This window comes from Thermobia domestica, chromosome 6 (genome assembly GCF_964235325.1).
Source record: "Thermobia domestica chromosome 6, izTheDome1.hap1.1, whole genome shotgun sequence".
Classification (NCBI taxonomy): Eukaryota; Metazoa; Arthropoda; class Insecta; order Zygentoma; family Lepismatidae; genus Thermobia; species Thermobia domestica.
The window spans coordinates 194,675,538-194,701,846 of NC_137459.1; the positions used below are offsets into that span (position 1 = coordinate 194,675,538).

The 26,309-nt window shown below is 35.8% G+C and overlaps 1 protein-coding gene across 1 annotated transcript in view; it reads right to left on the bottom strand.

Moving 5' to 3' along the window:
- LOC145687753 (uncharacterized) overlaps positions 1-26,309 on the bottom strand; it is an 810,237-nt gene that overhangs the window by 423,864 nt on the left and 360,064 nt on the right. The window lies entirely within an intron of this gene.

Genomic DNA, 26,309 nt, shown 5'->3' on the forward strand with positions numbered 1-26,309 from the left:
TGACTCCGCTTGATTTTTTTTATTTCTTTGGGGGCGTGTCAAGGAGCTGGTTTACCAAGAGCGTCCTACTACAAGAGAGGTCATGATGGAGAGTATCCGTAATGTCTGCCGTGCAGTAAGTCCAAATGAAGTGTTAAGAGCAGTCAACAATGTCCCGGTACGCGTTCTCATGTGCATCGCAAGTGCTGGATGATCCTTCGAACATATCTTATGAGTTTATTTTGTCCAGGTATGATATTTTGGGAAGAATGTACAGAACTTGCAGTTCATGTTATTTATTGTATTAATTATCTTCACTTTATTTGTACTATTCTTGAACAATTATTTGTGCAATCATTGTGAAAAGCGATTTTTATTGAAACATTTTCATAAGATAGGTAACCCGTTAAGGAGCCCGGGAGAGTGGCAATAATTTCATAACTTTTAAATTTTAATTTTTGTTTTATGTTTTATTGCTGAGATCAAATTTGTTTCATACTAGTTTAACTTAAAACCCACGAGTGCTTTTCTTTGCTTTTCTATTTGAATTGGTTCCGATTCCGAAGTTTAAACTATACTGTCCTGCAATATTGTTTTGATTTATTGATACGTACAACAGATATGTCATAACCTTTGACACTGAATGATATAGATAGTTTTCAACAAAAATGCTATTTGACAGAACATGTGTTATGTGGTGTTATTTTAAAGTAACTGCCAATTACGACGGGCATACTGAAAGTCGTGAGCAACATAATTGATTACCCTAATGAACTACTTCCTATATAGCTAATGGGAATTAATATTTTCCCACATTGCAACGAAAGTAATTCTGCGACACTATCGGCTAGAGTTGTAACTAACTGTATCGTCTGCTACTGGCAGTAGTTAAGTGCATCATTGGCTAATTCTATCAGACTCAGGCGCTCTGAATGATTTGATTCGTTCTTGTTTTTAATAGTTCGTAATACCCAACTTCCTTGAGTGGTGGTGCCACGGTCCCCACAGTTTCAGCGGAAGAGCCCCTGAAACCTCTTATGCTATATAATTACTCTATGAGCAACACGTTTTCACAACCGTAATCTTTAGTTGTAAATAAAACCAAGTATATCATCTCAATCTACAGACATTTCTTTCTTTCTTTCCAGACGTTGACGCTGTTTTTTTGCTAGCACATAACCATAGGCAGGATTTTCAAAATGGCCTGCTGCGATGTTTCGTTTCGATACCGTGCTGTGTTTGAATTCCTTGTTAAAGAGGACCAATCTGCTTCTGAAATTCACCGCTGACTACAGCGTCCCTATGGAGATGTGTGCATGGGTGCCAGCAGTGTTAGGAGATGGGTGAAACATTTTAAGGATGGTAACACGATTATCGAACATCAGCCACGCAGTGTGCACTCTCGAAGTGCCTAAAAGAAACGCAAAAAGGTAAAGGTTGATGAGCTGATTAGGGGAGATAAGGGAAAACTTATCACTGTGAATGATATCTCTGCAAAACTTGAACATATTGCGGTGCAAGAAATGATTCACAGGCTAGGTTATCGGAAGGTTTTTGTCCGTTGGGTCCCACGGTTATTAACCGAGGACAACAGATGTCAGGCACTAACCATTGCCCAAACCCTTCTTCAGAGATTTTGATATGAAGGCGATGACCTTTTGACAGGTATTGTGACTGGAGATAAAAGCTGGTTACATTATTATGAACCTGAAACAAAACGACCGAGTATGGAATGGAACCACTTGATTTCACCACCGAAGAAAGCCAAGAGAGTGCAATCGATAGGAAAAGTTATAGGGAGCGTCTTCTGGAATGCACAGGGTTGCAATCTGGTTCACTTTCTTGAGCCTGGACAAACCATAAATTCTGGCCGCTATATCCAGACACTTTTGAAGCTCCGTCGTGCCTTGCGTGATAAGCGCCATGGAAAGAAGATCATCCTTAAATACGATAATGCGTGTTCGCATATTTTACGTGCCACTATGGAGCACATCAGGAGTTTTGAGTAGAAAACACTTCCACATCCTCCCTACAGCTCCGGCATGGCACCCTCCGACTACTATCTTTTCGATTTTGTGAAGGAATAGATGCGAGGCTATCGATAAAGGCATTGGAGGATATTCGTCAAGCAGTGCGTGAGTGTCTATGGGCAGCTGGAACGGAATTCTATCGCAAGGGTACTTTCAAACTTGGAGAACGATAGGAAAAATGTGCTCAAAAGAACGGAGACTATGTAGAAAAGGGAAGGAAAGATATATAGATTGAGACGATATATTTGGTTTCACTTACAAATAAAGATCACGGTTGTGAAAAAATATTGCTCACGACTTTCAGTGCGCCCCTCGTAAAGCTTTTGTTCTGTAGTTGCAATTAAACAATAAATAAGACATAGGTGCAAAATCGTAGAATTTAACGAAAACTGTTTCCTGTAAAAGTTCTTTCTTTTTCAATAATACTTCCAAAGAAATTGAAATTGGTATCACTTTCTATTTGAAATTTTGAAGTAGACACCCCGTGGAAATATTTCCGCTACGCCACAGGATGTGGAAATATCACCATTTGATTCTCCACATACGGTTTGTTCATTCAATTTTTTTTGTTTGTTTGTTTGAAGTATCTACGTGCACTACGAGCCGAGAAAAATGCCTGGCACGGGTGGTCTGATACACCCTGTATATTATATATACATATATATACATATATATACATATACATATATATATATACATATACATATATATACATATATATATATACATATACATATATATATATACATATACATATATATACATATATATATATACATATACATATATATATATATACATATACATATATATATACATATACATATATATACATATATATATATACATATATATACATATATATATACATATACATATATATACATATACATATACATATACATATATATACATATACATATATACATATACTTATATATATATATACATATATATACATATATATACATATATATACATATACATATATATACATATATATACATATACATATATATACATATATATACATATACATATATATACATATATATACATATACATATATATACATATATATACATATACATATATATACATATATATACATATACATATATATACATATACATATATATACATATATATACATATATATATATATATACATATATATACATATATATATATATATACATATATATACATATATATATATACATATATATATATATATACATATATATACATATATATATATACATATATATATATATATATACATATATATACATATATATATATACATATATATATATATATACATATATATACATATATATATATATATATATACACATATATATATATCAGTATTATTCCACTCTGCTTCTAAGTGAATTTCCTCAAGTCTACCCAATATATTTACATTTTTCAGGTCATGGTACATGATACGATCCTTTACAGCTTCTTTCAGCTTCAGGACACCTGGTTCTCCAAGCTTGATAAGACCATTCACTTTGGCAAATGACGTACTTCTTCTAGTTCAAAGATGTATGAGCTTGTTTTCTATAGTAATGATTATACCGTAGATATAGAAATTAATTGGAGGAAATGCAGCTGAGATATTGGAATCTCAATAATATAAAAAATGTTAGCTTTAGAAAGAAGTACTTGCAGAGATTTCTTTTATCACTCTCAATTGGATGAAGTTGAGAGCAGATTTTCTGAGAATGAGTTGTCAATCCGTAATATATATATATATATATATATATATATATATATATATATATATATATATATATAGTAGGATGTGCAATGCTTATTACATGTACAAGAACATCCCGGAAAATAGTAGAAAATATTCTTGGTTTGTGCTATTTGGGCCTCGTCGCTATTGCACACAATCCTTTGTTTCTGCAGAAAGTTTTCTTTCTTACACATGAATGCTAGATTCAGTGGGGAGTGTATATTTACAAGTTTTGAAAGAATATTACTCCTCTGACTATGAAAGTATCTGTTTCAACGTCCAGCTATAGCGAACCTAGAATCATTTCCAGAAACAGTGCGCTCGTTCAAAATATTGATATAGCTTATAAAGGGTACAAATTTGATAAAAGTAGTCACATGTGACTTAATATATTCTTGGAAAATACCTTAACATATTTTATTTTAATCTGCAACGTGTCCCCATCCGACAAATCCTTTCCAAATTCTTTATTTTGCTTAAAATATAATGGAAGCCTTTCAATCTGCGACCTCCCGTGGGGAGAAGACCTCTACTTGGAGCAGGCATGTATTTCGACTACTGCCAGAGCAGAATTTTTGGTTTATATATAAGTATCTTGTTTTGGAGAGATGTGTATGATATAGATTATGTGGCACTTCATTCATTGTATCTTGCTGGCTACTTATATTTGTATAATTCGATCTAAGAAGTTTATATTTTGTTTAAAACAAAGGTTATACTGTGAGTTGCAATAAAATCAGCTTCTTCAACTCTCTAGTAGACCGTAACCTTTCTTATTCTAGATATGATCACTAGTCAGGCAAGGTCTGAAAGAGTTATGCCGAGTGAAACTTCTGCAGTTTTGTAAAAATTGTTTTAATTTTCTTCTGTTTACAATAGCGCGTGGAAACTTGAGTGGTCTCGTTTTGAAACTGATGTATAAGAGAAAGCACTGGAGCAGTTGGTTTTTCTTTATTAAAAGTATTAACAACATTGAAAAATGAAAATGAAATCTTTGAGTTTTACGTCCCACGGTTATGCCGGTTAGGCTAAAGGAGACGGTGATGATGAGTAATGAGTGAAATGGTGGAATGAAGAAACTGGGAGGAAACGGGAGAACCCCGAGAAAACCCACGCACACGGTGTTTGTCCACCACAAAGTTCACTTATTAACAACATTGAATTACTAAACTGAGTGCATCTTGGAGTACCAGAACGAGAGTAGATCACCCACGTAGCAACATGCTCCTACTGGCGGACATTTAATTTTGGTGACGCCGAAAGTGAGTAGTAGTGAATTCTCCTCCAGTAGGTTTGTTAAAACCGAATTATGGAAGAGCAGAGATACAGGAAGTGTTTCTATCGACAAGATAACTGTTCTAGACTGGAAAGTCAAAATGTACAGCCCCATATTGACCTGACTTACAGTAATAAGGTCACATCAGTACTATTTAATTTCAATTATCGGGAGCATAAGACTGAAAAAGTGCACTATACACGCTGCTGGATACGGGCATAAGAGATTTTCATTGCCGGATAATCACATACACATTGAATATGGGATTAACTTTCCACGCATAATTCGATGTTCGTATCAACGGTGAACCTCCTAGGGACAGAACTTCATTTTTAATTATGAAGAACTTAAAAAGTCAACCCCATAAGAACTCTTTTTATTATACTCTAAGCTTAGGGCAGTTACAACTCTACGTGATATCCAGTGGGATATAGGAGCTTCTAAATTCTCAGAATAGAGAACAAATGGGAACTATATTTTTTTGCTACGCCGACACTCATAACTTAAGTGTGTGTGTCTTCTAGAAGCAACTTGGCTTACAACTGTGTTAAGAAATTGATCATCTCGGAAGCGAAACCGTGAACGAGGATAAAAATTTGTTGGCATGAACAATATAATACTATGCAGTACGTATGTTGCAAGAGTCTATAAAATACGAGTGAAATGATGTGAAATGATATAAGCTAACTGTATACAAAGAAACTCTTGTTGAAAGTATAAAGAGTGAGTGTTCTGTAATAATTTGTACATTTATAAATGGTATGAAGTGTCAGTGATATTTTGAAGTTCGATAGAATTTCCCAATATATAATTATTTTTCTTCTTTCTTTTCCGTTTTTGTATATTCTAGAGAGAGGAAATAAATATTTTTACTAGCTTAGTCCATGGAGTTATACAATGTCACTACACCTTCCTTTTTCCAGTAAAGATGTTACGACGTTTTGTGCTGTTGCGCATGTTTTTCTCTTACAGATGCGAGGCAGCTGGAAGTGTTGCACTGCATGTTATGATATTTGCTAAGGGTCGGTGGCAGTTCAGTCAGACGTAATGTTATGCATACTATGGCTTGCGGCAACATTTGAATGGAGCATAGGATGTAAAATCTGAATCCCAAGTAATTAGGCAGATGGAAAGCAGCAACAAGTCAGAAGTTATTTAAATTATTACTTACACGCATTTGTCATATAATGTTTCAACAGATGAGGGAGATATTATTATTTATTTTTTCCTTAGAGCTATCTAATATCTATCTATCTGTCTGTCTGTCTGTCTGTCTGTCTCTCTCTCTCTCTCTCTCTCTCTCTCTCTCTCTCTGTGTGTGTGTGTGTGTGTGTGTATGTGTGTGTGTCTGTGTCTGTCTGTTTGTCTGTCTCTCTCTCCTGTACTTCAAATATATTATTAAGCTTTCCCACAGTAAAAGTTCTTTACCTTTACCCTTACAAAATAAAATGTGTACTCTCTTCTAGAGTATTCCACAATAATTTGGCACCTACCAGAGAGAGACTGTTCACAGAAGGCAGGATCTGAATCTCTTTAGACACAAATATCCAAGTACCCGGTTCTGGGATTAGGATTCCTGGATCCGAGATCCGGATCTGGATCTGGATTTGGATCCGAATTTGGACCGATCCGAACGTGAGTCCGCATTGAGAAAATTATTCTTTGGGGGCTAAATGAAAACTTGGTTGCCAGGAACCGAATTTCTTTTGAAACTACATTTTAAGAAATAATCTGGGTTGAACCATACTTAGTGCTTTTATCCTATTTCTGGTCTACTTGTTACCGAGAAAACTGGTAAAAATAAGTTGACCAATTCACTCGTTTATTCTTTAAAAAAATGACGAGCTTACATTATCTTGGTAACAGCAGTTTTTTTGATTATTGTGCATCATACGTTAAAATTGTCAAGTACTTGATTTATTTTAAATAATTAAATTGCCATTTGAAGCATCTGCTTCAGTTGCAGTGACCATTTCTTCAGTGTAAGTTGGTGCATCCAGCATCCTTTGTTAAACAATCTCGCTGTAAAATTAACGATGTCGTACGTCGTGGGAATTGCACAGAAGAGTATTTACACCATGTGCTGAATGTTCTGAATATAGAGAAGCGAGATGTGACATGATTTCCTACAAAGCATAGCAACTACTGCCTTGATATCCAAGCATGTAGGCCTCCCCCTTAGTCCAATATCTAGTGCAGTGACCAAGAGCTCGGTATTCTATATATTGACAAAGAAATTGTTACTAGCAACCAAATTTTGGCCAATTTAACCCTGCAAATTTTCTGTACGGAATCTGGATTCAAACTTGAATGTCGGAAAGTAATTTCATTGAGAACGTGAAAAGAAGATGCGCACTGACAATAACTAACATCATAGAAAGCATGATAGGTATTCGATGCTAAGAATAATCCTAACTCATCTCTTCACTTCAGCTTTCTGAATTTCTGTTTCCGTATATCCTCTTGAACCAAAGGAAAAGAAACTGATCACCCTACTCGTCCTATTTAGTGATTCCGACTAACTACGCTAATTAATACAAAAGCCGTCTGCTTCATAGTAATTAAAAGACGTTCATACGCAATTTGAGTAAAATATTTTAAACTTATAATTTCGCACGAAAAGTGCGTGCAAGAAAAAAAAACGCTGAAAAAGAAACTTTAGGGGTCTAGTATCAAAATTTACCATATCCATTTTTCACTTCTACTACCACATCCTGCGTATATTGGTTAAGAAAGCGTTATTATTACTCACTGCCCGATTTTGTGCTTGCGAACATTTCTGTAGACAACAATGAACAGATTTCTTTGTTATAACAAGCGACTATAACTTTGTTTTTTCAACAGAGTTACATGTTTCTCTCATTTTCTCAAATAGTAAAAAAATGGACTTGTAGGTTCTGATACTAGACCCCTCACTTGTAAAAAAAAAAGATGGACAGTAACCAAGTTAGTTTGTCAATATAGGGACAACAAAGTTGTGTGTCCCAGCAACCATACCAAAAACGTTAACGAGAGAAATACATCGCAACCTTGCGTTACAGGTTAATATTGCTAAGTTACAGTGTAATAACTCACAGGGGTACACTAACCGATCACGCAGTTACCACTAGAGATCGTAGTCTGTAAACAGTAACCTAGTTACCATGTCGAAACAACCTACTGCTCCGTTCATGAAACACGGCGCGTCAACTGTGGTAACCGAGTATTTTGGTTAATGTAACATGTTCAATTGGTTAATAAAAACATTTACTCGGTTTATGTAATAGAGAAAGATATGTGTTCTTATGCCATATAAAGTGTTCTTCCACTATACTTGTTTAAGTGTATACGAGAGCCCTGCAAACCAAGACCCGAAGACGACCCGGCCCGGCCCGGATGGATCTGTATTCTGTGCCCGGCTCGATCCGGCCCGGCCCCGCCCGAATCTCGAGCCGGGTGGAGAACGGGCCGGGTGTAACCGGCCTGAGAACAACCAAATCTGATAAGTCAAGTCAATCATTCAATATGCAATGGAAAATGAGAAAAGTGTCATCATGTAAATTGCAATGTCTATTTGTCCTTCTGGAATGGGAAAATGGTGTGAAAGGTTACCCAAGGTCTTTTTCTATATCCCTATTCTGTATGTCTATGTGTTATCTGATCTTGCTCCATCCAGCCGTTTTTTATACCTAGGAACAATAGTACAGCTCATGGACGTAAAAGTGTTATACTACACTCATTTTTGCATTACGAGTAACAGAGAAGGTATGTAAAACTGCTACACCATATGTGACACTAATACTACAACTACTACTGCTAATACTACTATTACGATTACGAATGTTAGTGCTAATTCAACTATTGCTGCCACTACTACTACTATTACTACTACCACTACTGCTACTACTCATTACTATACTAATACGACAGCGAATATCACTACTGCAATTACTACAGAGTTGGCGTGGGTCAATGAAAACTTGACCCACGACCCATTGACCCACCACCCACCATGACCCACGACCCACTGACCCACCACCCACCATGGAACTCCCTCGTGGCTAAGCGGTTAGCGTACGCGCCTTCGGCGTGGGAGACCCGGGTTCGATTCCCGGCGGGAGCTCATGTGGTTCGGATTCCACGTTAATCAGTAGGTCCACGTCTCATATAGCCTCGCTGCTGAACGGGACGCTAAACTAAAATCAACTCAACCCACCACCCACCATGACCCACTCTGACCCACGACCCACCATGACAATGACCCACCGTGACCCACCATGACCATGACCCACCGTGACCCACTGACCCACCACCTACCTGACCCACTGTGACCCGCTTTGACCCACCACCCACGGTGACCCACTCTGACCCACCACCCACCATGAACCACTCTCATCCACTTGACCTACTCTGACTCACCAAAATCTATGGTCATCAACTCTGAACACGATCCACGGCCTCTTCTGAACTGACTAAAGAGTTTACACTTGTAATAAAACAAGACTGTAAAATTGTCACTAATCGGAGTTTGAATTTCTAGTCAATCGCTCAAGCACCACTCTGTTACAATAATGGTGGATATAAAATAGTAAAGCGTTTGTCAGTGAGGAAATTGAAACAGTTCGAGGTGGGAGGAAATTAGTGTGTGCCTAAAATATACTTGTACTAAGAGAGTATTCTTGCAAGTGTTAATTTCTGAACGCATTCCACAAGAAACTTCTATTCGCAGGAAAAAACCCGTGTACAATATGGTAAAGGTTATGGTTTCTCAGTTCACAGTATTTTTCTCACAAAAGATTTGAAAAATCAGTTGTTTATAGGGTATAAAGGTGCTCGGGTACCCTATGTGAGAGCATCTCCATAAAGTATGCTCATAATTGTAATTTGTGTAGTCACTAAAACGCCACGTTAAATTTAAGTTACAAATATGCATAATTGCAATTATTATGCATATTTATTCAAAAGTAGTTTGCCTAAAGCAAAGAAGAGAGTTACTAAAAAGTAGGTACAAAGTTGAATAACACAAATAAGCCTTTAGTAATACAAGTATACATTTTTCGTAACTCGTAATTTTCCACCTTAAAACAAATCCGAAATCGGATTTATTTCCTGTTGGTAACTTTCTGGTGGTAAATCAACCGCAGTTTAATGATGTCCATCCTTCAGACAAGAAATAACTAGCTCTTCTACTTTGAGCTTGTCTAACGGTGGGCCATTAACATTGATGAGCAACAAGTTAGACAATGTTTGAGCACTTAATCTATTTCTAATATCAGTCATCTGTAAATTCATAAGGGGATATCCCCGTTCGCACTCTGTCGTGGAAATTGATAATACTTCTACCCGATTTCTGCAACTTTTCATCGACAATCTATTTGTTCGACTTAAGTCTGATAACGATTTTTCTCGGTTAGTTTTGAAATACTCAGCAAGAAGTATCATCTTTCTATCACCATACAACATCTTTTCCATATCGACCATGTCAGTTGGCAATGTCGACCCATGTAGAACAGAAACTTCATCTACCACGCCTTTGATAGGGAATCTTGTGAATAAATTATCAATTAAAGCCTGATGAACTGATGATTTCTTATTTGTTTATAAATTTAATTTTTGTAATTACACATGAAGCTCTGATACCATTACCAAGTTCCCTCCCCCGTCATGAAAGCGAAAGGGAACGAGGTCCCTATAATTGTTCAGAGGTGAATGGGAATTTCCCTCCTTCTTCAACTTCAATTACCACACTGCTGTTTGCCATGTCTCAAATTACTTTGAATTTCAATTAAATTATCATAGTATAATTATTTCCTCGTTGAATTATCAATACTTTTCAGTGGAAAAAAGGATGAAATTTCAAAGTTCCAAATCAAAGTAAGTAGACCAACGTAAAGGGGAAAAAAGTGTAAAATTTTCCATACAATTATGAGTACAATCCAAACTTTAAATTTCCGTGTACTTAAGCTTACAGTACAAATTTTATGCCTATTTTTCTCACAACTTTATGGGTTGATTACCCTGTACTGTGAGTGCTCCATATAATAAACATAAGCTTCAGCAATTATTATAGCAGAATGCAATGGATATATGAAGCCAAGCACTGCATTTTTTGTTTGATTTTTTTTTTCGAAATAATATCGATCGTTTTCGATCATTTTTACAAACCAACTCACTACCAATTTTCCATATATAGTAAGTGTCCCCCCCATATAAAGGAGAATTTTAAAAAATGCTAGGACACATTCTATTTATTTTCAATAAAGAGTTATTACACTGAATTTCAGTTCCGTAAGTTTAACGGTTTGCGAGATACTCATTTTTTTTCGCAAAAAAAAAAAATGGATTCTCACTACCTCCTTAGGATATTATGCATTATAATAAAAGCAATATAACATCCCAATTTGGATTAAGGCCTAACTAATTATATACCAAAAGTAATTTCATTTGACTTCGCAATTTGAAAGTGATGATCAGGCACACATATTTATATTCATTTTTTTTATAAATAATTTATATATTACAGTGATTCAAAAATGTATTTTTTTCAGTAGTTAGCTCTAAAAACCCACAGGTCTCGAAAGCCAAGTTGTAGTGTAAGTCCTATTGCTATTATTACTATTAAAAATATCAATATCCAAAAGTGGCCGAAGTTCTTTTTTCACTTGGTTAGATATACTAAATTCAGGTAAGTAGACAGAATCAAGTGGAAAAGAAAGGGAAATGAAGGTCTTGAAAGTAAAATGGAGACAAAATTACCAGTCTTCAGAAGATACTCTCTACAATGCAGTGAGCAGATAGGGTCGGTAGATCATACTGAGTCGGTGGGTCGCAGTGGGTCATGGTGGGTGGTGGGTCGCAGTGGGTCATGGTGGGTGGTGGGTCGCAGTGGGTCATGGCGGGTGGTGGGTCACAGTGGGTCACATGCTGTTGACCCACGACCCACTGACCCACTCCATCTCTGATTACTAGTAATACGAAAACAAGGCAATGAAAATGAAATCTTTGAGTTTTACATCCCAGAGTTATGCCGGCTAGGCTAAAGGAAAAATGGTGAATGAATAAAGTGGGAGGAAACGGAAGAACGCCGAGAACCCCCCCCCACACGGTGTTTGTCCACCACGAAGTTCACTTGACGAGAGCTGGGATCGAACCAGGGACTCCATGCACCAGAGGTGGACGCTCAACCACTGAGCCACCGTTCCAGGAACACCTAATGGACCCTGGCGTCTTGGTGATTTATTTGATCATTATATTTTGTTATATTTGTAGCTTCATATTACTATAAATGATACAGGAACATGTAACACCATTTGGTATTTCCCTTGCTAATTGAACATTACTACAAATTGCACTGATCTTAGGAGTACGCCAGTTCACGGTTTTGGCCTCGGTGGTCTAATGGTAGCGTACCAAATTCTGCTTAGTAGGTCAAGTACTTGACTTTATCATACATTCTTTAGGTAACTACGGCTCAGGGCGTATGGATGATGATGGGACGAATTGGATGAATGAAAACACTGGGAGGAAACGGGACCATCCCAGAAACTCCCACACACACGGTGTTTGTCCACCACAAAGCTCACATAGCACGAGCAGGGATTGATCCGACGACCTCTAGCACCAGATGTGAGTGCTTTTCCTAATGAGCCATTGGTGTCCCTCGTAGATCAAGCATCGGTTCACATTGTACGCAGACCGGCCATAGTAACTAGTATTTATCCTTTTTTTCTGTACTTACAAGGTAAATTCGGTACCACCAGACATGTCAACTCTGACGCGAAGTCGTAGCAGTTGTAGTAGTATTAGCAGTGGTCGTAGTAGTAATATTAGAAGTATAGTATTAGTAGTTGAAGTAGTAATAGTAGTAGTATTACAGTACTTTGCAGTCTTGAATAAAGAGTCTCCCAAACACATTACGATTAGCATAGGCTAACATTAGTTTCCGATCCGTCTTTCAGAGTGTCCGGGCCGGCCCGGTTTGGCACGGAATGTGCCCGGCCCGGTTCGGACCGGTCCATTGCATTTAAAATCTTTGCACACTTGTGTATGGTGCTATTTCAAACAGAATATATTATGCTGCGTTGGCAACACTGCTTCACCTATGGCAGCACTTTTTTTTCGAAGGGACATTTTTTTCTCATTAAATTGTGCAACTTTTGTTTTGGTTGCTTTATTGGTTTTGAAGATTTACTTTAAAACGTACATAATTCCATGATATAATTTTTGGATATTCAAATTTTGAAGCTCAGTAGCTCCTATCCTTCTGGTCCATAGCACCTTAAAGTTTGCTCATGTTCGTTTCTCATGATGCTCTCAGATATGCTATGTGACAATCAGTTTTTAGCGATAACTTGAGGGACCCTCCCGTGTCAGATAGCATTCGTGCTTTTAGTAGCCACTTAAGAGAAGTTGGTTTGTGTTTTATGCACTGTAGTTGTTATACCATATGTCCATATGCTACATTTATACTCAGCGCTTCTAAGCTTATTCTACACCCTTTAATGCTATTCCTTCCTTAAGAAGCACTTTCTAAGGTAGTGATTTGCAACAGAGGCGATCACTACCCATATCCGTTTTCCGACATATTATAATCCATTCACAGTTGTTTGCGCGTGCTCCAAGACAATAACACAGTAGAACAGGTACCACCAGATTTGAGACGCAAAACGTCTATCACACAAGACCTATATAACCTAGTGGATATAGTAGGGCTACCAGAATACTAAAGAAACACAATACTTGTATTTGCACTAAGCATTATGAGAAATTGTCCACGTTTCTGTAAGATAATTATTTTCACTTTATTTTATTTAGGCTTGAAAGTTATTTACGAAGTACGAACTTGAGTTTATACAAAGATTAAATAGTCATGTGTGCTGACCTTGAAATAATAACATGTAGTCTTCTAATCGCCATGTTAACAAAAAACTTATCACTTCATCGTACTTGTTCACTGCTTCATTGTTCTCATTTCAGGTATTTACCGTTGTCTCCTCTTCTCCGAAGTAGGCGAGCACCTTCCTGGAGCTAAGATAACCTAAATTGTGATTGCATGTCAATCTTGTGTAATGTATGTCCTTTAACCGTGCATTAGTGTAACCCCTTCACGTTTTAACTTTTCCCTGGATAAAATTTTCTTAAAGACAAGCTGAATCGATGTTATCTTGTGACTGAAGCGAAAGTACCTCCGAACAGTTTGAAGATTCAGTAACAGGCAAGTGATGCATTTTCTCATTTTCTTAGAAAATAGTGCTACAACTAGATGTTTCTATGAGGAAAAGTGTTAATAAAGAAAACCTAAATTCAAGCGTTCACGATACATCGAGTAGAACTTATTCTATGCACAAGCATATTATTATTGTAATTGTGTATTTATCTTCAATTCTTTCTTTTCTTCGTTTGTCATTCAAATAGTCCAAGATGATCTCTTTTTAATAATAGAGATTTGTAAGTAATTTTGTCTCCCCATTTAATCCTGTGAATCCCGACTTTTACGAAAGAAACTATATTCTATTAGAAAAAATCTGGGTCAGAAATGTTCAGCTCCATAATTAAAGCGGAGAATCTTTATCCTATTCTACGAATTTGAATCTGCAATTTGAATCAAGGTCCGAGATCTGGGTTGCAGATTCAGAGTCAGATCTGAATCCAGATCAGAGATATGGATCCAAGCAGATCCGGAAGGGGAATATCCGCATACGAAAATGTCTGTCCACTTCTAATATCAAACTGTTCTGTGGCAGCTAGGATTCGAGCCTCTGTTGGCGGAAAACATTTCCCTTAGAAAATACAGTTTCAAAATAGTCGATTATTTTGACCATTGAGAGCGTTTCGTTAGTTGGTTGGAATGTAGCGTCTCGTTCACCAACGAGGCTATACGAGGCAAATTTACAGCTTAATGTGGGATCCGAATAACATGAGCTTCCACTGGAAATCAAATCCAGGTCTCACCGTTGAAATCGCATTTCAGGAAATAGGCCTTTGAATAGTTCACTCTAAAATACCCTGAATGCCTCCTGTGAATTTGTTACGATACTAATTTTGAAGAAATATTTTAAAATATTTTTACAAATTATGTCAGGGGTTCGAGGGAACATAATAGTATGTCACATTTTCCAAGTTTCGAGTAAACTAGGAACGCAAGTTCAACATTTCCATGCAATTCAATAAAATGACAAATACCAAACGAGCTTCTACAAACATCTGCAGGTACCTGAAATTAAACTACCGATATACTATTCTGTAATTCAATCCAAATTTATTCCACTTAACTCCATTTCACTGGAAGTGGCACTTGCCATTATGTTCGCCCGAGCAGCTCATATATAAATGTTCAATGTAATGGTGTGTCAAGTTACAAATAATAATAATAAAAAAAACATGCGAGAGATAGAAATTAAAGATGTCAGGGAACTAATTACAGGGTGCGGCAGAACCAACTAAGCAGTTTCTATCGATTACCGCGAGAGCTGTGGTGGGAGTAGGCAGTTGCACGTGGTCTGCCTTTGTTCAGTCGTTGACCCCATTTCAGTAGCTAATACGGTCTGGACCGGTGCACATCGTGGTTTTGCCGTTCGCGCTTATTATGAAAGCATCAGATCCCTCCCAATGCAGCTTTGTTCAGTAGTGACGAGGCACATTTTCATCTTAGTGGGTGCGTGAATAAGCAAAACTTTCGCTACTGGGCTGAAAGTAACCCCCGAATTATTCACGAAAGACCGCAACATTCTCCTAAAGTGACAGTGGTGTGCCATATCACAATTTTGCGTGGTAGGTCCTTACTTTTTTGAGGAGGAAGGAGTGTCCGTGACAGTGAATTCCACACGTTATGTTTCAATGTTGAAAAATTTTCTGCAACCCAGAATGGACAAAATTGTTGAAGAACATGGTCTGGGGGACTTGTGGTTCCAACAGGAGGGGGCTACTGCTCACACAGCTCGAATTTCACTTGGTGTTTTGAGAGAAATGTTTCTGGGACGCCTCGTCTCTTTAAGGGGTGATGTCGAGTGGCCTGCGCGGACACCAGATTTGGACATTTATGACTACTTTCTTTGGAGATATCTGAAGGAAAAGGTTTTCAAAAGCTGCCCCCACACCCTACCAGAGTTAAAACAGCGGATTATTAACGAAGTGAATGCCATACCCCGCGATATATGTGCAAGAGCTGCTCGAAACTTCAGGGATCATCTACAACAATGTATTGATGCTAACGGCCGCCATCTTGAGGTCATTATTTTCAAAACTAAATGAATGTAAAATGGTATACTGTACTAATTTAGAAAATAAAAACATGTTTTTATCTATATATCCAGATTTACTTTTTATTGCTCCTTAAAATTGCTTAGTTGGTTCTGCTCGTACCCTGTAGATTGTAACGCCGTAGTGGTAGAAAATGGAACTAAGTTCGTCAGAATTTTTCGTCTTGCGTTCTATGCTTCAGCTATGAAGGTGAAATCAAACTGGTCAAAATTAAATTGATCAAATTAACTTTGTGAGCATTATCTTAACAGTTAGAAGTCGTGTTTATAGAAAAAATACGAGAGTTGTAAATGGTTCGCGAGTGTGTTGAAAGCAAATTTGTTGAAAGTTGGTTGATGCCAGTATATGTTAAATTGATTAGTGTCTATATCTATCTATCTATATTTAGCTTCAATCAGGTATTCATTATTAGCCGATCAAATTTATGGCGCAAAAAGGTGAAGTATTTATATCAGGATTAGAAATTGAAATAATTTATACAATCGCAACTATTTGAAGTTATTTTATTGTTTGTACGTTGCACTTAAGAAAGATTTATACAAAACAGTGTTGCATTGAATTTTGCATTCTCATTTCATCTCACTAATTCTTTGATTAACAGAGCAATTATAAATTTGCAATTTTGGAATCATATATTTATGATTATTCTTAGTTTGTTACTAGTTATTGAAGAAAAATCAATAATTACATCAATTGACATTAATTGATACTTTTATCGAAGAATTTTATTATTTCATTGAGTCCCAAATTAAATAATGCAACTATAAAACTGATTTTGATGTGTATTCAAGCAAACCAATTCAACGCATACTTTAGCGGTACATTATATGTTACAGATATCATCTCTAGAAAGTTCTCATTTCTTTCTTTTTTATTATTTTTATTGTTTTAACTATACGCTATCATACTATTGTACAGAAACAAAATGAAAAAAAATCAACAAGCAACGAAGTTTTGATTAAAATGCAGAAAATGTATGCTTCATTGATGCTTTTTCTCTCGTGACATGAAACATTTGTTGGAATTTTAAAAGAAAGAAAAAAACGTATTTATATATTTTAACAACCTGCAGTTGAGCGCACACGATAACAAGAGTTATTCAGAGCGCAACTTTTATTACATTAATTTGCATCAATGGAAATGGATGCATAATTGAGATAAAGCAATTCAATTCATACGAAGACGAAATAGAAAATGAAGGGAACAGTCCAAAACTTAGTGATATATATATATTTATTTCTGCTGCATAAAATAATACCAGAATCGAGATTATTTGACTGATATTTAAAACAAAGAAAAATGATGGCAAATTACCTTGATATTATGTTGAATGCTTTAATATATATATATATATATATATATATATATATATATATATATATATATATATATACAGAGAGAGAGAGTATTAATTTGAAGACCAAAATCATAACTTCAAATAAAACCATCCAAAGGTTTCGTGCAGGAGTTTATGTGTGTGTTCCGTTCGATACTAAATCGCAAAACGTACCTCATTTTAACGAAAAACCAAGATTTTGTATATTCTTTAGGCTTTACAAATACATACGTATATAGCTTATGATTGAAATTGATCGAAAAATAAAATGAAATTTTTAACATACCATGATGATGTCCTGATGGAATAATTAGTGAAATGAGAACGTGGGAGGAAAGAGGATTCCTGGAGAAAACTCACAGACACGAGGTTATTCAACACACACCTACCTGGCCGGGGATCGAACGAAAGATCTCAGGCACCGCAAGTAAATGCTCTACCAATAAACAACTGTGTCCCCTGAAATTAGGGGAAAAATGAAAATGAAATTCAACCCTAAGAACTGATGCTAATTCCAGTAATAAAAGGTGCCTCAGTTTAAATACATTTTGGTTTACTTTTACACTATTTTGAGAAAGGTAAATTGAAATGTTATTATTTTCAAGATAAATACATCCTTTCATTAGGTTACGAGAGAAAAAAAAAAGAATACTTTAAAGTTGGAGTATTTATTTATATCTAAGCTTTGAGGCCATATTTCCTCGTGAATTCATAGATGCTTGTTTGTTTTAAAAAATAATTTCACTACAATTCACCTTTCTCAAATTAGTGTAAAAAGCGAAGTTAGAAGTGTATTTATCATTAGCACTTTCACCATTAGCATGAGGAAAAGTTCAAATGTCCCACTTTTTCACGTGACTCCATCGACAGACATGTTTGGAAATAATCTTCAGTTTTCTGAATTTCAGTGAAGGGTGGTTTAGACTTACAATCTTTAAACCAATTATTCAAGGAATAGGCCTAATAGAATTACGACGTTACCACTAATCTATTATTTATTCATAATATTATGAATAGTAACGTATAGTACGCTAATAATGTAACAATGAATATGATAATTCTGCTACAATAAAATGTAATACAGCAATTCATAATATCAGATTAAGTTAAGCACAAAGTATTATTTACATAAAATGATACAAATGTATTTAACTAGCTACCTATTTCCATTTGTGAAACGAGAAATGTTGACAATATGTACCTACATTGACAATATGAGAGTTTGGAAATGGAACATATGATACTTTCATAAGTTACGGTGCAACTTATAATATATTGTAAAAATGTCAAATACTTTCATATGGACAGAAATACATTTTAGAAATACATATTTAAACAAAATAAAGAAGGAATTCTTCTGAATCAATTTTGTTTAGTATCAGAAGTGTAGTTGTATTTCTATTTCAAAATGATTAAATTCGGGTCGATATACCTATAATCAAATCTAAGTCTTACAAAAGACGGATAGTTTTTGCTTAATCTGTTTCTCAAAATTAATGTTCGCGTAGAACGAGCAAAATTCGATACTACCTCCCTCCCTCCTCCCTCTCTCTCTCTCTCTCTCTCTCTCTCTCATTATATATATATATATATAGAGAGAGAGAGATAGAGAGAGAGGGAGGGAGGGAGGGAGGGAGGGTAGTTCGGGGGAAGTGAACATAGTAAAGCATGAAAGTCAAAAAATCTTACACATAAATTGTAGCATGACTGATTGACATACATAGGAGTAGGATAGACCTGCATTCTGAAAATACAAGTATGGTTAATATCGTATCTGAAGTAACATGCACAAAAAGAAATGAATTATTCAAGGTAAATTATTCACTTCACCTCACACGTGGCGGTGAATTAAATATATATATGGGGTTTAGTGGGGAGAAGAAGTTTCCTCGGCATAACGTAAATAGTAAACTATAGACTGCCATACAATGAGTATACAGATTACGAAGAACACCTACATGATGTACGAGTGCATAAGTTATTGTTATAGAAATGCTTAAGAAGCAAATAGACATACCAATCCAAATCGTGTCCAAAGTACCATCTCGACGTCATTCAGTTGTCTGACCTTACAAGAAAGAGCACAATATTTGAGTTTCCAATAGGTTTTCAACCGAGGTTTCTCTATACGAGTGTGATTTGGAGGACAGACAATAAATAGTTAGATGTAAGTATGTTTTTGGTCCATATTGTTTACATGGAATAATAAACCGGACTATTCACATCACCTTAAAACATGTTAGTCACTTCACCCCACCTCCTCGTCTTTCTTCAAAACATGTTTTGAATTTTTATGTTCGCAATAGCCCGATATTGAGGCATATCTATATACATGTGTACCTAATAATCGCCTCATGCTGCTGTGATAGTTTTGGGTACAACACTTCAGGAAAGAATTGTCCTAGTTTCTTACTGTTCTATAATACAAAAGCAAGACAAAAGGCTACAAATCTGCTTACCTTCCTTGCTGTCCGTGCTCGCTGTATTTAATAGTTCGCTTATTTCCTCTGTGCCCTACCTTCTTCGTCAGTCCCGATAGTGCTTTTTTGCTACATACTATCTATTAACCTTAATTCTGTTCACTTCACCCCTATGGTCATTTCTCTCGAATTACTATTTTATATTATATATATATATATATTTGTGAATAACTTAGGATTGACAAGTAAAATTTCGGTACAGCAATACAAAGTATTTTGTGAGTGTAGAGCTTGCAGTAATTTATACTATACTACAAAAATATTACTCAAATAAGCTACCTTATTCTTAAATTGTAGAAAGAAAACTATAAAAGGGGTATTATTTGCTCTAAACTTTCCTTTTGACAGAAAGAGTTCCTTTTCCTCTAACCATTAGCATTCTTATACTCGGTAGAAAATATAAGTTGAAATTTAATGATTTCAAATAATTCAACTCTATGCCAACAACAAAAAAAGAAACCCTTCACATAGAGCATTTGTTCGTTTTAGTTTTTTTAAATAAACCAAATTATTTACGTGATTAGTGCAACAAAAACAATTTCATTACGCTATGCTCACTTTTTCGTGTATTGTTAATTACAGATGGCATGCTTGCCTTTTAATTACAATTAAACAACCCTTGTCTACAAGATTTTGATCATTAAATTAATTAAAGAGAACTCGTTCATTAGTATCACTAATTATTATTTTTTCGGTGGAAAATAATAGTGTATATTGAACAATTAAATATTTTGAGATTCTTCTTAAGTATATTCTGCACCAATTTTTCTCCGATGTAAAATACAAATACAGGTAAATTAACCAAAACAATAACATCAAAGAAAATAATATTTAATAGTTAAAAGGCCCACTCCTTACAATTATCCTAATAAATAAATGGAATGACTACCGACACTTATTTTCACCTTCAGCTGAGTTTGGCAATCAGATTTAACATGTTCACATATTGTGGATTTGAAAAAAGTAAATAAATAAAATTTGGATTTTCTCCATGCAAATTAATTTAGTGAAAAATATTTTAAAATTATTAATGACTTGATGATTTTGAAACTTTGAAGGTAATTGTTCGAGTCATTTCTGTTAAAATCGTAATTTTCTCTTGTCGCTAATGAAATGAAATATTTGAGTTTTACGTCCCACAGTTATGCTAAAGGAGACGGTGAAGAGAAATGAATGAAATAGTGGAATAACGAAAGTGGGAGAACACCGAGGAAACCCATGCACACTTGTTTTCACTAATGAGTAAAGTATCTTCAAAATTGGTAATACTATGATTCTCTGCAAGTAATTTCAGAAGAACAAAAAGGCAATGCTTCAGCTTCTACTAATCAATAGGTTTTATCCCAATTACATCTAACGTGTCCAGGCGGGATCACTAAATAGCAGAGATGACCACTTTGACCTAACCTCACTGAACCTCACGCTCACAAACTCATTTCAACCTCACGCTCACATAACCAGTCTGACCTCACGCTCACTCAATCTCACGCCCACATCATCAGTCTGACCTCACGCTCACTCAACCTCACGCTCATATAAGCAGCCTGTCCTCACGCTCACTCAACCTCACCGTCATATAACCAGTCTGACCTCACGCTCACTCAACCTCAGCTCACATCACCAGCCTGTCCTCACGGTCACTCAACCTCACTGTCACATAACCAATCTGATCTCACGTTCACTTCGTGAGGTTGAGGTCGAGTGAGCGTGAGTTTCGAGCTCGTGAGCGCCGACCTCATGCGTTTGGACACATTTGGTAAATAATAGCTTAGATATAATCAAAGCCACCAAATAAAAAAAAATAAAAAGAGGAAGAAAAACAACTTGAATGCGTAGACCATATATCATAGTGTATCAGGATACGAAACGTTTTCAAAGTATAGTTTCTTGTTAATAAATATAATGCAATATAGTAATTATGTCCTTTATGTTCGATTAAAACCATATTTGAATCAATAGAAGTTTTACTCCAGGAAACATTAAACTGTAAATCCGTTGAAAGCTCAAAATCTATTTTTTACTAGTGTTTCTGTGATATAGAAACTGACAGACATTTTCCTTCCTCCCAACACGTACATTACCAACTAACTCCAATATATATCTTACGTTGAAGAATTATTTTCTGCATCTTTTAATGAAAAAGCAGCACATTATATTTGCTCACAGGTAAGGCAGAAAGTATTAACTATATTAAAAACAAGTTGGTGTGAAACTACAGTGGACTTCTAAGGTATAGGAATTCAATACACAAACTTGAAATAGTATATCTAGAATTACTGGTTGCAATAGAGTAACAAGATCAAAGATAGAACATGTTCCTTGGACGCTGAATCCGTATCAAAACATCGTTACTCGCTATACCACACTGACTATGATGATAAAGGTTGAAACCCAAAATTGTTAATTTGAACCATTTTCAGATTCTGAAGACTGTTAAGAGAGAAAATAGAGCCTACTCTTGGGAAGCTGAATAGACTGCAAAAAACTACATCTCGATGTATCTTGCCGTTTGTGCTCTATGAAAATTAGTATTAAAACTGAAAGTAGTAGTAAATTTCAACCACTTCTGGTTTGAATAGAGGGTTAATAGAGGAGGTGGAATCTATCCTTGGGAAGCTATATCAATTACAGAAAACTATATCTAAATCTCTCTTACTATTTTTGGCTCTAAGAAAATCAATATTGAAACCGGAAATAATATTAAACTCAACCACTTCCAGTCTTTGGTAAAGTGTTGTGGGTTGTGACGATATGTTCTTTTGAGGCACTGAATCAACTGAAAGCCACTTGACGCTATCGATTACTATTTTTGTTCTATGACCTGAAACCTGAAATGGCTAATTTGAACCACATCCGTTATAATAAAGTTAACGAAGGAAAATTAATCCATTGTTGGGATTATAAATCTGTTGCAAAAAACATCTCGATCTCTCTTACCGTCTTTGCTTTGATACCTGTCGGCAGACGGACAAAGCCGTTCACAATAAGACTTCCAACACTTATGCGTAGCATAGTTTGGAAGTCTAATGATGTCCGTATAATTACCAGCAAAGATATATCGCCCCTACTTTTTTTTTGTAAGGTGGTCTTGTGGAGTTGTTGAATCAATTCCAATTCTAATTTTTTGAAGAAGGAGAAACGTAATTATGCATACATTATTGGTTATCTTATTGAAATTTACCAATAAATTCGAAAGTTATTGGTTAGAGAAAATTATGGTATGGGAAATACTTTCTCTCTCTCTCTCTCTCTCTTATATATATATATATATATATATATATATATATATATAGGATAGTATCAAATTAGGATTTAGAATATAACTATGGCAACATATTTAACATTTTAATCCATAAGGACCATTTTCCATAAATGTGGCATTCTTGTAAGTAAATTGTCAATAATAGTGTTGTTAAATTCAGCAATACAACTAAATTAGTTGAACATAAAATTCAATCTCCATTTTATCGATTAACTGTCAATGTTTTACAACTTTTTAATTCTTTCTTTTGTTATTCATCTAGAATCTATCGTGTGTGAAAAAAAAGTATTTTCTCGAAGCAAAAAATGCACGAAACTTTCATAATATGCACTTCTAAAATGTAATAATTTAGCATTTTAAAAAGACGAATCTCTTTCAATGATTATACATTTTTAATATTTGCGTTCATATTGAGTACAGGAAATGCAGAAAATCAGTTCTAACATTGTTATGTATAGCATTTTTCTACTCCTTTTCTTCTATTCTCTATTGCTATTAATATTTCTGCCTTGTTTACATATCAGGTTCAAAGTGACGATTCCAGAAAGCTCTCTTAGGTATTATTAAACAGTATCTCTTATGACAGGCCTTGGGACTAATGAGTTTTTAATTTTAAGTTTGGGCCTGGAAATATTTCTTCCACTTTCCTCGATCTGCAGCTTCTTCTTTTAACTCCCAATATTTTCTTATAATTTTCAAATCACCAATCGCTTGTGTTTTTCTTCCTCCTATTCCTCGGTTTCCTTTCATCTTTCCTTCTATAGCGCAATGAAAAAGACAAATCTTCAATCCAATTAATCTTTCAACAAAGGATGTTGCCAAAAAGTGTCCTCTTCTCTCCTACCCGTTTCAAAACATATTTTTTGTTACTCTCTACGTACATTTCATGTTTTCAATCTTCCTCCAACACCACATTTCGGAGAGCACTAAATATGACTCTTCTAACTTCCCTTCTGTTCAAGTCTCTGAACTGCAGTCCAATATTTCCGTATTTTGCATTTCTTTAAGAACATTGTTAATCCGACTTATGTAGCCAAGGTTGTACAGAGTCACTAGATTAACAAGGAAACTGTCTCACCTGTAACTACCATCCAAATTGATATTCCGATCTTGAGATCATCCATCTCATTACATCTATACTTGTCCTACTAACTATTTGGATCACCGTCAATTAATTGCTCAACTGATGGTCTTTAAAAATGGCAGACCCACGCACCTCATCTGATAAGAGCACTAATAGTCGGTATACCACTCTGCCTTCTGTCGTTGACGAACCTCCCGTGTGTCACACGACGGTGAAGCCAAAGAAGGAATCATCAAAGGCGCAAACCAACGCTACAACCTCTCTGCAACGAAGACATTCTCACACTTCTGTTGTATATGTTGAATCTACAACTTCCGTTTGATCCAGCTCACCCTATTTTATAAACAGTTATGCTGCTCGTGTTCAGGACTTACCACCGAATAAAAGACATCATCACGAGGTCTCTGGGCTGACATTATGCATGTAGGAGCTTCAGAATGTTCAACTCTTCCACTTATTTCAACATTCTGCATATTACTTAGCACATATGACACTAAATTCTCAAATTGGAAATTTATCTCTGTACAACTTGGGGAATACTAACCACTCTCTTCTCTCAAAGAAACAGTCCATACACGAAATGGCTACATTCTCAAAACATCCTACACTTAATTGTATGCATCATTCGTAACGAAGAACATATAGATTTTTTTTGACAAACTCTGAGGTCACTCGCATTACAGGTACATCACACTAATAACCACGTCCTCCACGATGACTCTCACTTCTCTCTGTGGTCGTCCTGAGGTATACTCATCAAACGTAGATGAAATTCACGATGAACTCGAAATCGATGTCTATACAGTTACTAAATTCATTAGGATTCCTAACTGATCGTGGATTCACATACATAGTCTGTTTTTCTTTCCCCTTTCAAGAGACAATCGACAATCCACTTTCTAATGGGACATATATTTACTACTGTAGGCAGAGTCATACCACCGCGTTTGCTAGCATCATTGCCATCCGCTGTGAGCGTTGTCAGTAGTATAATATACCTACTACAGCTGAGTGCAAAAACAACTACGTATAAATGCGGCTACTGTGCCGCACCACATTGAACATGGCTTTATGGCCAATTCACAACCAGCAAAAATGCCCCACGTGCCCTGACAATATCCATTTAATATAAGCGTAATGCAAAACAGGGACCAAAGCAAGCTCGCCCTGGATTTGTCGTACCGTTACAATAGCACCCGTAGCTTTCACAACTTGGTCTACCATTGACGCCCCTGGCACTTAAAATGAATTACTTGCTTATTTAGCTCTCGCAGAAAATTTACTCTTCATACGACCACACATCTTAAAGTAAATTACCCTCGCAAACAAAGCAACATTTCATATCAATTCCACGATAACATGCTCTGTCAATATAATACATCATCATACACCACCTACAGCTCTTGCCAGTTAATTACTTTTCCGACATGGCTTTACACTTTGTGGTTTTCAGTATCAGGTCATTTACAAAAAAAAAAAAAAAAAAAAAGGAAAAAAAAGAATAAAAGAAAAACGAAAGAAAAGAAAAAAACGCTCCTGTTTGAAACTGCTTCTCGAGGGACATACTCTTCTATTCCTACTGAACAAAACTTTCCTAACATTTTTTTTTTTTTTTTTTTTGTCGGTTACTAGCATACACTGTTCTACAGGCAGATGATCTCATGCTTACTCAGCGATTAAATGGATGCGAAGAAGTTTATATCTCTCTGCACTTACTCTATCGCCATCACTATTGTGAGGCCTATCTATTACCAGAATACAGAATAGCAACTGTGTATTTCAAGCCTCTCACTACGTTTGCTACGATTTACATACGACCTGGCCATCTTTTACCTACCCAGTTTGTACAACATATTTAAAACAACTTCTGACAC